Source organism: Lycorma delicatula, chromosome 3 (assembly GCF_047948215.1).
Source record: "Lycorma delicatula isolate Av1 chromosome 3, ASM4794821v1, whole genome shotgun sequence".
Classification (NCBI taxonomy): domain Eukaryota; kingdom Metazoa; phylum Arthropoda; class Insecta; order Hemiptera; family Fulgoridae; genus Lycorma; species Lycorma delicatula.
In genome coordinates, this window is record NC_134457.1 from 204,685,096 (window position 1) to 204,700,175 (window position 15,080).

At 28.8% G+C, this 15,080-nt stretch overlaps 1 pseudogene; it reads right to left on the minus strand.

Annotated features, from left to right (window-relative positions):
• Positions 1 to 14,763, minus strand: part of LOC142321073 (excitatory amino acid transporter 1-like) — a 49,067-nt pseudogene extending 34,304 nt beyond the window's left edge.
• Positions 14,764 to 15,080: the final 317 nt, after the last annotated feature.

Sequence of the window (15,080 nt, forward strand, 5' to 3'; positions counted from 1 at the left end):
CACCCAAATGTTCTCAGTAAGTCACGTATCGAACTCGCAACAAGTGGACGTGTATTATCGTGCAGCAGGACGACGACGTCGGTCAGCCGCTCACGTCATCGATTTTGAATGGCGCGCTGTAACTTACGTAGAATTTCGCAGTAGGCTTCTGTATTTATAGTCGTTCAACGTGGTATTAATCAATCAGCAGTATGCCAAACCGATCCCAAAAGACTGTGGCTATCAGTTTGCGTCCAAATGGCTCTGGCTTGACTTTCGTCGGTCTGGTTGGTGATTGAGGATGACGCCGCCATTAAGTTGACTGCCGTTCTCTCTCTGGCGTGTAATACAAAATCCAGGTTTCATCGCCGGTAACAATCTAATTAAGAAAGTTATCACCTTTTTATGTGTAGCGCAACAAAAATTCCAAAGCAGATCCCATTCGAATTCTCACCCTTTCATTCGAAGACGTGCGGCACTCAACGTGCACAAACTTTTCTGAAGCCTAAATGGTCATGAACAATGTGATCGATAACAGTTCTTGAAACATCAGGAAAAAGAAGGGCCAGGTCGGAAATCGTTGAGCGACGATCTTTTCTGATTTCATCATCAAAGTGTTTCAACAAGTCCTCGGACTTGTTTCACACCATTTTTGGAAGTTTCTTTCATTCATTACATTATCACCGTTCAGAGCCACCAACTGCCTATAATTTCAGCCGGCTAACGTTTCGATCTTTTAAAAAACGTATTTCAAAGTCAGCGACAACATCGATTTTCCTATTAATTTTTTAACGTAATAAACCCGCACGTTATATAAAGTAGTACAACGCAACCTCAGACAACAGTGGAGTAAGACTGGCATGAACGATACAGGTTCGCCATCATTAAGTGCAGAAATTTCCCAGTGGTCTTTACTTTACAGATATCCGTCATACAATATAATGATAATAGAATTTTACTGAAGTGTTAATGAAGACTTTAAATTATATACTAATTATTTTTATAAACAAAAATAACAATAAATTAATGAATCGAGCTTAAATTGTAGTAAGAAATTTTATGCCTTCTTATTTACAGAACTAATAATGTAATGGATATTAAATAAAACGGGTGTAAAATAAAACATTTATGTTAATTTGAACGGACAGTTTAATTTTTAGTGCCCTGATAAGTAATTAATAGCAACAACATAAACCAGCATATTGTGTCGCAGTGACATGTTGCAACCTCCACTCTTATAATAGCAATCTCAGTTGTACAGGTAGAATAATGTGCGTATTCTGTCAGTTGATTAACCGCGTGCGTCGATTTAATGACTGCAATTAGTATGTGTTAAAATAATTATAACAAAATATTTGATAGTTTTATTCTAATCAATCATAATTATTATTGTACAGTACGTACACAAAATATGCAGTAATTTTATCATGTAAGTACGAGTATGTAGTGTTAAGGAATTTTTGTAATTAGATTAAAACGAATTTGATGTTTACTATGTTTGTTCACCCATTCACCACCCATGTTTAGGTTATATATTTGTTGCATTTTAAAATTTTTATTCTGTACTAACATCAATTTACCATTTCTTTTAAAATATTAAACGTTTTTAATTAACTCATTATAATCTATATAGTTAATTCATAATTTTAATTAGATCGTTTAATTGTTTTACGTAAATTTATCCATTAAGACCTTCAAGTTATTTTAATTCGTAATTCATATTTTGAAATTTCCTGGTTATAATAACCGGGAAATTAGTATGTTCGTGAAGGAAAGTCTAATGTCTAATCTAATGTTATAAAATAATCCATTCCGTGAGTTTGTATTTTTCAAAGTTTGTAGAAAGATTTAAATTAAAAATTTGTTTTAAACATGATTATAAATTTATATGCATTTGTAGGTTTATTGTTGGATTCTATATTTCATTTTATAGATATTATTAGGAATGGTTTAATTTACTTACAACTATGAAATATTTTTTGCGCTGATTCAATTAATTTTTTTCAAAAATTATTTAATGGGTTCAGGGAGCGCTATAGGTAGTCATGTAGTGGATTAGACTTATGAAATCCTACCCTTAAAGAATTCTTTATTTAATTTTTTTACTATTTAAAAATAAATTTAAATTGTGTCTCTCAATTTGAAAGATTTCTTATTATTATCATTAATTTTTAATTAATATTGTAATAATTTAGAATTATTCTGTTGTAGCTTGTGAGAAGTATATTCTAACCAATAAAAATTGGGATAATATATATTAATAATTTTCTCATATGACACAGTATATAACACTAAAGGAACGAATTGAATTGGCCAAAAGTTTAACTTTTTCAACTTTAAAAAATTTTTTAACTTCTGAAGTTCCCTGAATTCAAAAATAAATAGAAGTAATGGGGCAATCCTTTATGAAGGATGTTTGGTAGTGTGTTGGTGGTATTTATTTAATATCTCTGAGCGGATAAACGTATCTTGAAATTTAGTGGTGATGTTTGTATGAGATACTGATACAATTGAATTAAAAAAAAGGAAGGATATGGGTTTTTTAACTAACTGTGAAGTTGCTCGTTTCTAAATTTCCACATTGCCAACTTATTCAAAAAGTTCTTCAATATTCATGTACTGTTCAATCTATCTGCCTTGAAAATATTTTTTCTCAATGAGATGACATCTTACAGGGAATGATATTATCAAAGGGATAGCAAATAAATTTAAAAGTATTTGTAATAATTAATGCTTCATTCCATATATAAAAAGTACTGCTTTGTAAGATATTTTTAATTATTCTACATGTTGACATCAGGGAAGAATAACTTACTATTTTATTTAGTCTGTAGATATTTTGTTATTAAGCCAGAAAATAATATAAGGAAAAAGGAAAAATTGAAATTTTATCGAGGGGGCTAAATTTAAGTTTTATTTAGTGCCTGGTAATTTCAGCAGTATTGTAGTAGTTGCATTTCTTTTCGCTTATTGTTTAGAAATATTTATGTATAAACACTAATGCAGTGTAGAACGAAAGGGATATTCACAGCCCACCCTTTTCAGTGACTCTTAAGCTACTGATTATCATCTAGATTTCTGTCTTTACAGATACTACTTATTTGTTTTAGGAAAATTGTATTTAATAAGCAACCAGCGTATTCCAAATCTCCTAACTTAATTTAAATGTTAAAATTGTTTTCATTATTTTTTACTATTTTTTATATTCGTATTGCTCGAAATATGATGGATAATTTGATATTGATTTTAATTATTGTAATTTATCATTCCCGAGAAAATGCCAATAATTCAACTGTAATGATAAAATTTTTACAGGGTGCTTGATATTATTTATATTTATTTAACTTTTTGTTTTAATGTTATCATGCGTAATGTATTCTTGATTTTTAATAAAATATTACATTTTCTAAATAAATATTTTTATAATTGTTTTAATCAGTAGCTTTAAAACATTACAAAAAGTATTATTTTTTCTCATTAAAATTTGCAATCTTATTTTTTAATAGCTTGTATTGAATTTTAATTAGTATGACCAACAATATTGTTTAACAGTGTCAGTGTATTGAGATAATGTCGAACTTTAAAAAAAAAATTAGTAAAATAAGATCTTATTCAGAAAAAAAATATTTTATGGTCTGAGATAAGAATTAAACATGTCTAAAAAATAATAATTTGCAACTCAGATAAAAGTAGGTGATTAGTATGTATTTTTTATGCTGAATTTTAAAATGAAATCAGTTTTTCTTCATCCTCAGATTTTTAGTTATGACTAAAATATTGAAAAACTTCTTAAATTATAGAATACAAAAATAATAATAATTACAATTAAAATTCCTACCTTTATTTTGCAGACATTTACGTTTATCTTAATTTCTTTTTCTAATTTTCCTTTTGTGTTTAGTGAAGTCTACTCTCCAGTAGTAGTCACTCATCATAGATTCATCCCATCTGCCTTGATAACATTGTTTCATCTACAATATATTTTGGTGGAACTTTTCTCCTTGTTCGTCGCTGATGTCACTCAAGTTTAAAGGGAAAATGTAAAGAATGAATTTTCAATGGCATTCTACAGCCTAAATTTCTGTAAGAATTCATTTATAAGCTTATCATGGTTTTCAGTCTTTTTATTTCCAAGAAAACCAGTAATGACATCTTTGAATGACTTCCATGCTGCTAGTTCTTTAGGATTCAGTTTGCTGTTAAATATATCCTCACAAATTAATTTTCTTATTTGTGGCCCATTGAATATTCCCTCTTTTAATCTGGCATCACTTAATTGTGAAAAAATCTCAGCTAAATATTATAAGCCATCCATGTTTATCCAATGCTTTTACAGAATTCTTCATCAGGCCTTGTTTATGCATAGAAGTGGTAAAATAATACAATCTGCTTTGGTAAGGGGAATATTGACAATGTTTTCCTTTCCTGGGGTGAACTGATTTCTTTTTGGCCAGTCTTTAAGTGCGTTAATGTTTATCTGTAGCCCAGCTATCCCACAAACACAAGAAACACATATATTTTATAAAGCCATTCTGGAGACTGAGATGAAGCCCTATTGCTTTCAGGTCAGCAATGATTCGCCATGAGTGTTCACCATACTAATAGCTTTTAAGATTTTTGACATACTTTCATATGTTTTTTCCATTCCTGTAGCATGAGCTAGCAGTTTAGAAGAAAACTTATTCAAGTTATGCTAGACACAAGCTTCTTTTTGATGAGTATAAACATCAACCATGAATAACATAAATACTTGACTCGCTGACATATCTATACATGTTTGGCTTGACACGAAATGACATCATTCGACTGTTATGTATCAAATATAGGTCTACAGCACGCATCACAATATAAATTGGATATGAATAAGCAAACATACAGATGTACTTAACTTATTTGTGTTGTTTGTCTCATGAATGATGGAATAAATCAATTTAAGGGAGGTTGTAACTTAAGAACATTACATGATGGGTTGTTTCAGAATACATATTCAGATTCAGCATATAAAATACTACATAGAACACCTACTCCCTTTTTAGTTTCAAATTTTATGTTGACCAGTATTATTATTATTATTATTATTAGCAGTCTACTATTTTTAAATTATTTCTCAAGAGGAAAAATACAATTATATTAGGATACTTGTTAGATTAATGATAACTTAATATTATTCACATTCAAATTACGAATATTTATTTATAAATTATACAACATATTTTTGAGCTTTACATCTTTTATTTCCCTAGAAACAATTCTGTTTATATATAGAAATCTATTCGAATATGGTTTTTCAGAATATTTTTTGTAAACAATTTTTTATTCAAAAAATTTGTAAAATATTTTTGTTCATAGAAATTCATACGTGCAAAATGCAGTTTGTGATGATTATATCATGTATTATTATTCAAATTATTTCTTTGTATAAGTGATAAAGTAATTTTCGGTACTTAACGTATTAACGCCACCGCAGCTACAGCTTTATTTAAAAACAAAGTAGTCAATCGGATTTCGGTGGAAAATGGGCCGATATAGAGTTTAACATAGATTCAAAACAGTCTCTTTATTAATTTTAATAAATATATTTATTTATTTTATAAATATTTTTAACCAAACTTAACCTACGCTCGCTAACCTTGACTAATTAACAGGAGTGTTTTGAATATTTAAATAATAAATAATTGCAATAATTACTGAATTTATTAAATAAATACTCAAAAAATTATGGTGTTAGTTAGTCAAGGTTAGCGAGCGAAGCAAGCGTAGGTTAAGTTTGGTTAAATTATATTTATAAAATAAATAAATATAAATAACCATTTATTAAAATTAATAAAGCGACTGTTCACCGAAATCCGATTGACTACTTTGTTTTTAAATAAAGCTGTAGCTGCGGTGGTGTTAATACGTAAGTACCTAATTTTCTAAGAAACCCTAAAATTCTTGAGCATTTTTTAATCATTTAAGCAAATATATTACTATATTGTCATCAAATATAATATGAATAAAAATGCATTTTAAAAATGTATTTTTATTTTGTTCATTGAACCATAAAAAAATAATGTTTTTTCTGGAATATTTAAACCAGGTTTTTCAGGGTGACCTTGCCCAAATTTTGCCATCGTTCTTATTATTACTTTTTCTTTTAACTGTGCAAAATGTAATCTATATATATTATTTTTTCTTTTCTTTTTATTACAGTCCCACTCTGTTATGAACCTTTAGTTATGTTTCATACATCTTATGATTTAAATTTCTCCAATTTATAGTTTTACTCTATTCATAACTGCCATTTCACTACTTTAGGAACCTTAACATGTGATTAGTATTGTTTTCTGAGAGTTTTATCTGTGAAGTAAGTCGTGTTTTTTGTAACATGGAACATTTGTTTAATAGCAACTAAAAAGTGGGAAATGTGAGGAACAAAGAGTATTCAAAGTGCTGAAAGTGGAAATATTAATCGAAAGTTTATTTCACATTAAGTTACGGGAGAGTTAGGACAATATGTTACAAACGGGTAGGATGTTATTTTTAAATTACAAGATATCAGTTTTATGTAACATGATAGGCAGAATTTATGTTTATTATATTTATATTTTTATTGCAAATCAAAAAAAAAAAAACATATGGTCAAAAATGGTTTCCCCTATTTGTTTTCACAATGTTTTGAGGTTACTAAAAATACTTAATTACTAAAATTATGTAAACAATTTTTTATGTACTTAAGTAGTATATAAGTCTGTATGAACCAGCTTTTCTAGAGTAGCCTATTCAAATTCTATTGCCAATTATCCTTTCACCTTTATTTGGCTACACAACCCACTGAACCAATAAAACTTCATCGGAATATGTATATTTTTGAACCTTTTACCATATAAAAGTTTGTTTTAAAAATACTTTTTTTGTGCATATCACGTTGCTGTACATATATTACACGTGTGCTTTTTAAGCTACTTCATACAATTACAATTATAAATTAATATCTTCTCCTCAAATTTACAAAGTAAGGGGTTGTCCTGATAAGGCTTATTCTTATCATTATCATATTGCAGGATGTCATCGTCATGCAGTGGCCACTCCTGTGTTTTCATTGACTTTTAAAAATAAAAAAAAAGTATGAAATCTACTATTATTATTACATATAAAATCATTAACTCTCACTCTCTCTCTCTCTCTCTCTCTCTCTCTCTCTCTCTCTCTCTATATATATATATATATATAATAAACTTGCACAACCTATAAAAAAATAATTATTTTTTATAGGTTGTTAACATTCCCTTTAACTATTATCATAGATTACTGATAGATAGTATCAATAAACTTGGTCCAGAAGCCAGAAGTATAATTCACAGACACATACACATAATATATATATATATATAGAGAGAGAGAGAGAGGAGAGAAAGAAAGAAAGAGAAAGTGATTGTCTATCCAAATAATCATCTCTCTGAACAGCATTTCAATGAAATTCGCTATCAGTTTGATATATACTTAGACTTGATTCAGTTCTTAAGCTAAATAATCTTTCAAAAATATTCCTGGAATCACATTTCCTTCTTATAAATCCTTTTTTACAACTTTTATATTTAATTGTCATTATAATTCTGTAATATTTTTTATGACTTAACAGCTATAGACTAGATATTGTGATAAAAAATACATTATGTAAAACATAGTAAGTTTACTTTTAACCTGAAAAAGAAAAAAAAAATTATTACTTGTTCACAATTGCCCACGTGCATTTATAAGCAGTAGCGTAACAAGGAGCAAGTAAACATCTTCCCTACCCAATTCGCCTCAAATATCTTATTTACATACAGTTTACTAATGTAGCCTACTAAGCTTAGGTGTTCTTAATAAAAGTTAATGTAACTGTAAAATTAAGTAAAAAGTAAATAAATTTAATTATCAAAACTGAGCTAATAAAGAAAGCGGCGCATTGAATAATTAAAAAAAAATACATAATTCAAATTTTATTTTTATTAAATGATAATGTACTAAATTTTCTGTAGTCACATTAAAACTATTATGCTTGTTATTGCAAGCAATTTTAATATGAAAGTAATATTTATAATAAATTAATTCTGAAGTCAAACTGGAATGCTAGTTATAAATACAAGTAATTATTATGCTAATAAGCTTATATCTACCAAATGTCTTTAGGCAAACTGTTATGAGATACTAGTAATTTCCTAATGTGGCACACCCATTTTCTGAAATAAAAAGTGTTATATGCCAGGCTTAATAAGAAAACTGAGTAAGCTGGTTTGTCGTCTTTATTGAATTAAATAATATATACTTTTGTACATCATTATCTTAAGCAGACCAAAATAAAGGTGTTATTCAGCCCTGCAAGTGACACTACTGTGTTAATTACAGGAACTGACTGTACAATAAACATAATTAACATCAGAGAAAGCAATTCCGACTGGTGTCACTAGTTTAAACTATTATATTTAAGTAAGAATAATGTGCAGCCAAAATTTAAAAAATGTCATGTAGTTGTAATGTTATTAAAAAATATGTAAAAGTAATGATAAAATAAATTTGAAGGAATTTTAAGAAATTAATAAAGATAATGATTAATATGATTATGCAATTTAAAATAAATGTAGTTTCAATTTCTAAAATATTCTAAAAATAATATGATATTGATATTCAGAAAAATAACAGTAAACAAATTTGAGAGAAAGAGAGATAACTATTAATTACCCAAAATTTAGAAAAACTTTTAGTTTAATAATGTATCAAATGTTTTTCTGGGTTGTAGGAGTATCATAATATGTTAAAAATATTAAATTAAAAAAACAAAAAAACCATCAAAATATTATTTGGTTTTTGTAAATATTTAATAGTTTTTCTAGTTTTGAAAAACTAGAAACTGGTTTTCTACCCATTAGAAATTATATGATTTTTCTCTACTTTTTTTCTCAAATACTTTATTACCAGTTTTATTTCTTATTGATTTACGGTTTGTATGTAATGATTATCCATCTCCTATCACTTAACAGTGTAGAACTACAATTAGTGTGTTATAATGAGAGGACTGCTCTTGTTATAAAAACTGCTAGGACACTATTTATTGGACCTGAAACAAACTGCTGTTGTATTCTTATTGAAAACTAATTTACATCTCTGATGAAGTAAATAAACGATGAATTAACATTTCATAAATAAATCTTGCAGGTTTCTAGTTGAAGAATTCAGTAAGGTCTTATTGTATCTCTTCTTAAATTGTAAATACAAATTTTAAAAAAGCGATCAGGTTCCTAAGTGCACATGATGTGTTCAATAGTTATTCAAAAAAGTCTGGATATTCTATGGAAAATCTAGATATAACAAAATTCCACTGAAACGATTGCAGTTGTTGACTTAGAATGTGGGTGTTAAACATGTAGAAACAGGTTTTTTAGACTATCTTCCTTCTTCCAAGCACAACTTGAGATTGAAGTCCGTATTCTGCATCTTATTAAAGACGTAAAACTGATTTAGAAAAATAAAAATAATATATTAAACGCATTTCTGGTTTTGTTATCCTCAAACTCAGTTCATTCCATATAATAACTAATCTAGCACTATATTCATAAATTTACATAAATATTCATAGTGTAGCATTATTTTAAAGTATTTCTTGTACCAAAAAGGATTTGACTGTAAGATTTAAGAGTAAATTATTAGAAAGAAGTTATATAATGCTCAAACTATAGACGAAGTAGCAATTGTCATAGTCGGAGATCAGTTCCAACCTAGAAATATTGTTCTCCATCGAAGAAACGATCAATTGATAAACGTCGCAGAAACTTCGCTGTGCCACAGCGAAGCATGGCAGGGCAGCTTGTTAAATATAAAAGCTGTAAAGCAATGTTTCTAAGAGGGGAGCGAAATTCTGGGAGTTTATTTGAAAGGATATTTAGCCCAAAAATTGAATCAAGTTTAAGTATAAATCAAATTTATAGCATATTTTATTAAAAACTGATATGCTGTCCAGAAAGATGATTAATTGGACAGACAGAAGCCAGTCTCTCTCTCCCTCCCTACCTTTTCTTTTCTTTTTCCTGTTTAGCCTCCGGTAACTACCGTTTAGATAATTCTTCAGAGGATGAATGAGGATGATATGTATGAGTGTAAATGAAGTGTAGTCTTGTACATTCTGAGTTCGACTATTCCTGAGATATGTGGTTAATTGAAAACCCAACCACCAAAGAACACCAGTATCCACGATCTAGTATTCAAATCCGTGTAAAAATAACTACTGGCTGTACTAGGACTTGAACGCTGTAACTCTCGACTTCCAAATCAGCTGATTTGGGAAGACGCGTTAACCACTAACCAACCCGGTGGGTTTTCTTCCTCCCTACCTACCACCCCTACACCTTTCCCTCCCATCATCCATCACTACCTTCTTCCCTAACACCCTCCCACCCACTTTACCTCACTTTTACACCCTTTCTCCCTCTCCCGCCTTTGCACTCTCACTCTTCCTCTCCTTCGCTCTTTCTCATTCTCACTCTCTCCCTCTTCCTCCCTCCTTAACTAACTACCTCTCTCCTTCACTAGCTAATCTTTGTGTGTGTGAGTGTGAGAAAGAGAAAGAATAGAGAATTCTTTTTTTATAGGTTGTGCAATTTTCCTATTGTCTCAGTCGATGAGCTATTGTTGTGAAGAGGCTATTATTTTGTTTGTATTTAAGTTAAGAAATGTAACAAAGAGCACTGATTTTGGGGAAAATGAGGGAAAACAAAAACCGAAACATTTAAAATTTTAAAATTTCATAAGGTAAAGAATTATTTCCAAAACGATGGTGTATGAATGGAGTAAAAGGTTCAAAGAAGGAGAAGAAGTAAACGGTTCAAAGAAGGGGGAGAGTCTTTAGAGGACGGTAAACGGAGAGGCAGTTTAACTTCCCAACACAAAACCTGGCAGTAATATTTCAAAACATTTTGGCCGAAAATTAAACTCTAATAGTAACCGAATACAGGGCACAGGGATCAATAGAAAGAATGTACGCAAAAAATTTTATTCAAAGATTTGAAAAAAAATAGGCTCAAATTTTTGTTCTTGATACTCATTTTGAAGTGAAAATTTCTTTAGGTGCGTTGTGCACTTTTGAATGGGCATTGAAAAAATCCTTTTCGGCGAGCCGGAAGGCGGATGTAGATTTCACCGTTGCTATGTAGTTGATAAAAAAGATTTCCACCTTAAAGTTAAGAAAAACTTCAAATTTACTCAATACGGCAATGGTTGCATGGGAAAAACAGTTTCATATGTTTAGCATTTGACCAGCCCCATCTTCTTAGGGTTTTAGGCCCTTATCCAAAGAATAGTATGTACTTTGAACGAATTCAATATTTTACTTAATAGGAAAGTTATAGCGATAATTTGTTTTTTCGAAAAAGCCCTCCCATTTCCATCCCCATGGTCCGATTATGTCCATTAACGAGCTTGACTTGGGTCACTGTATTTTATGTATAAATTTGAAAGTGACGGCGGAACATTATGGCAGTTATGGTATCCAAGTAAAAAAAAAAAAAAAAATATATATATATATATATATATATATATATATAAAACTTTTGAAATTTTGAGATTTTGGGGTCTGGGGGAAGCCGAATCATGGTACCCATTACAATAGATAGCTTTCTGTTCATCAAGATCAAGTGACACTTCATTCGTGAAAACTAGGTCAAGCCGAGTATAGCCGAGCGCGGGAGAAACGGTAAGCCGGGAGAAACGTTCATTCGTGAAACCTCGGGAAGCCGAGTTAGTCCGAGCTAGAGAGAAACAGCTAGTTGTACGTGGCTTCTGTGCTTGGCTGTTTTGTTTGCATTAAATACTCGTACATTTATAATTGTTGTTTAGTGTAAATGTAGTTACTATTTTACTTATTTTTTAGTGTACACGCTTAGCGCATCATCATTCTAATACTAAAAAATACTCGTATTATTGAAGGATAATTCAGCCGTTGTGTATTGGGTATGTAAGTAAATTTATGTATTCCTAACAAACACACACCCACTTACATATTAATAATTAATTCGAATGTTAATATATCGAAACAATTACGATCGCTAGCAGTTTTCACTTGAGCCGTGCGATCGTATGTAGACCGTTATATTATATATGTATTTTTTAATACTGAATTGAACACGTCAATGCACTTGTTTTCTGGTGAATACATTTAAGTGGTCGATGATGGTATAAATAAATACGGTACTTACGTATTAACGCCACCGCAGCTACAGCTTTATTTAAAAACAAAGTAGTCAATCGGATTTCGGTGGAAAATGAACAGTCTCTTTATTAATTTTAATAAATGGTTATTTATATTTATTTATTTTATAAATATAATTTAACCAAACTTAACCTAAGCTCGCTAACCTTGACTAATTAACACCGTAATTTTTTGAGTATTTATTTAATAAATTCTTCAGTAATTATTGCAATTATTTATTATTTAAATAATCAAAATACTCCTGTTAATTAGTCAAGGTTAGCGAGCGTAGGTTAAGTTTGATTAAATTATATTTATTAAATAAATAAATATAAATAAACATTTATTAAAATTAATAAAGAGACTGTTCATTTTCCACCGAAATCCGATTAACTACTTTGTTTTTAAATAAAGCTGTAGCTACGGTGGCGTTAATACGTAAGTACCATAAATACTTTAATTGGATTGTAATTAGTTACGTATGGTAATGCTAATTTACGATTCAACAAAAAAAACAGTTAACGCCAGTATCATTTAAGACGACTATAGAACTGTTATAATTTTTCATTGTAACGAAATTTGGACATTTTTAAACCAATGATTCTCGAGATAACGGTCTTTTTTTAAAGGAACTGCAAGTCCATTCAGGAATGGCTAATTGTAAAAATAAAAAAAATGAGCAAAATCATGTTAATATTTTGAGTAATAAAATGCGTCTAATAATGAAACACAAACGATATTATATTATGAATGAATCGATCAAAATAAGTTTTTTCCCAAAAGGGAAAATTGTACAGTAACGATCATAAGATATTACGTAATTAAACTGGACATTATTTTTATAAGCCGAGATCCACATTGCATTCATGTGAATTGTATGGTTAAATAATATTGCAATATATCTCTTTGCAACAAGATTATTTTAAAAGATTCTTTTCTTTTAATATTCAATCCGTTTTTTAATACTAATTATTTTGAACTATTGTTCGTATTTTCTAATTTATGTTATTAAAACGAACATAAAAATTTCGTTTTTGTTTAATGATCCTCATTGGAATTATTAATTAAAAATTTACAAATAACTCAAAAGTTACTTTTTCATCCAATAACGACAAAACTAAGAAGGTAATAAAAGATTAGTTATTACGTGCATGTTACATGTTGTTATTACTAATAATAACATGTAGCTAACTATATGTTACACGCGTTGGTGAAATTCTTGTAAGGTTAAAATGAATCCAACTAATTTTTCTTTAATCATTGAAAAAAAATTGTCATGATTTGTATGAAATTGATTAACTGAAACAATTATTGGGAAATAACACATGATATGAAGCTAGTTATTTAGCTTCAAACTCAACGACAAATATGTAGCACGCCAAATTTAACTTTGGTCCATACTAATTTCTGACACCCACGTTCTCGTAATTATATTAAGATAATTTACCGAGTATTTTATAATATTTAATAACAATTAAAATTATAATATTTAATAACAATTTTCTTAATATAATTTAGACTCTTTTCACCAATTGACTGCAATAATGCATACTTAATTCCTTTACTCTTCGAATAAATTTTATTTGCTATGGATATATATATATATATATATATATATAAATTCAAACATCAAAAACATTCTTATGAAAAGATAGAATTAAATTATTTTTTTTTAATAATTGTGTATTAAGATTAAGGGGTCTCATGAGTTATACGACCACCGCTATAAAAATCCAATAAATATCTGTCCATGTTCGGTTATGAGATAAGCAAATAAATATATATATATATTTATATTATAAGCGAGCGTAGGTAGATTATATTTATACTTTTAGATTTATTTATTATATAAATTTTGACAGATATTTATAGTGCTGGTCGTATAACCCATGAGACCCAGATTAAGTTATTATTTACGAATAAGATTGTTGTAATGTTTAAAATTATTCATGTACGAATAGAATTTTTTAAAACTTTTAACAGAATTTTTAAAGTTATTATTTTAATAGAATAATAATGCCAATAATAACGATTCAATATTTTTATTTAATTAAGATTTAAAAAACAGACAAGATTAATTTTCTTAAACGGACATTAAACTGTATGGATAACATCATGTAGGAGTTTATCAATAGAAATGTAAACGCATGGCAGACAATAAGGCAGTTCATTTTATCAGTTGTTTACTCCAATTCAAGCAAACTGATATTGAATTGCTTTATTTAAAATCTATTCAATAATTTACTACTTACTATTAAAGGTACTATTATTATGTAAACATTATACGTACGTTCGTTTTTTGTTGACAAAGTGTTGAATTGTAAATGGCGCTTCTGTTAACGCTAAAAGTCTATTTTTTAAATGAAAAATTTTAAACAGAAGTTAAAAAAAAACGAAAATTTCTGTACACATAGTTAAAATTATTATTACATTTTTACCTATCGGCTGTAAAGAATAATTTCGTAAGTTATTAAATTTTCTTTTTATACACGCCAACTGCGAAGGAATTATTCAACTTAACTCCAGCTCTGTTGACAGTTAATTGGTGGCTTCTGCGATTCGTAACCCGTTTCGTTCACACTCTTTTCATTCTCTCATGCGTTCTGTCGTATTTCTCTAACTCTGTCTATCGCTGCATTCACTACTATCGGTGTTATCAAGGTGGCGTAATGATTTCCATTTATTTTTTATTTATTATTATTTTTTTTTACCTTTCATTCATATAAATTTCGATCAGTTTTGTTTGATTCATTTTTTATGTTTTGTTTAAATTAATCATGGGCTTATATTCAATGTAATAAACTATTCGACCTTTGGTTATCTTAAAGTAATTTATAAGGAAACCCTTTCTTTATAATTGTAAAATTATTTTTTTTAATAACCTTTTTTTTATCTACTA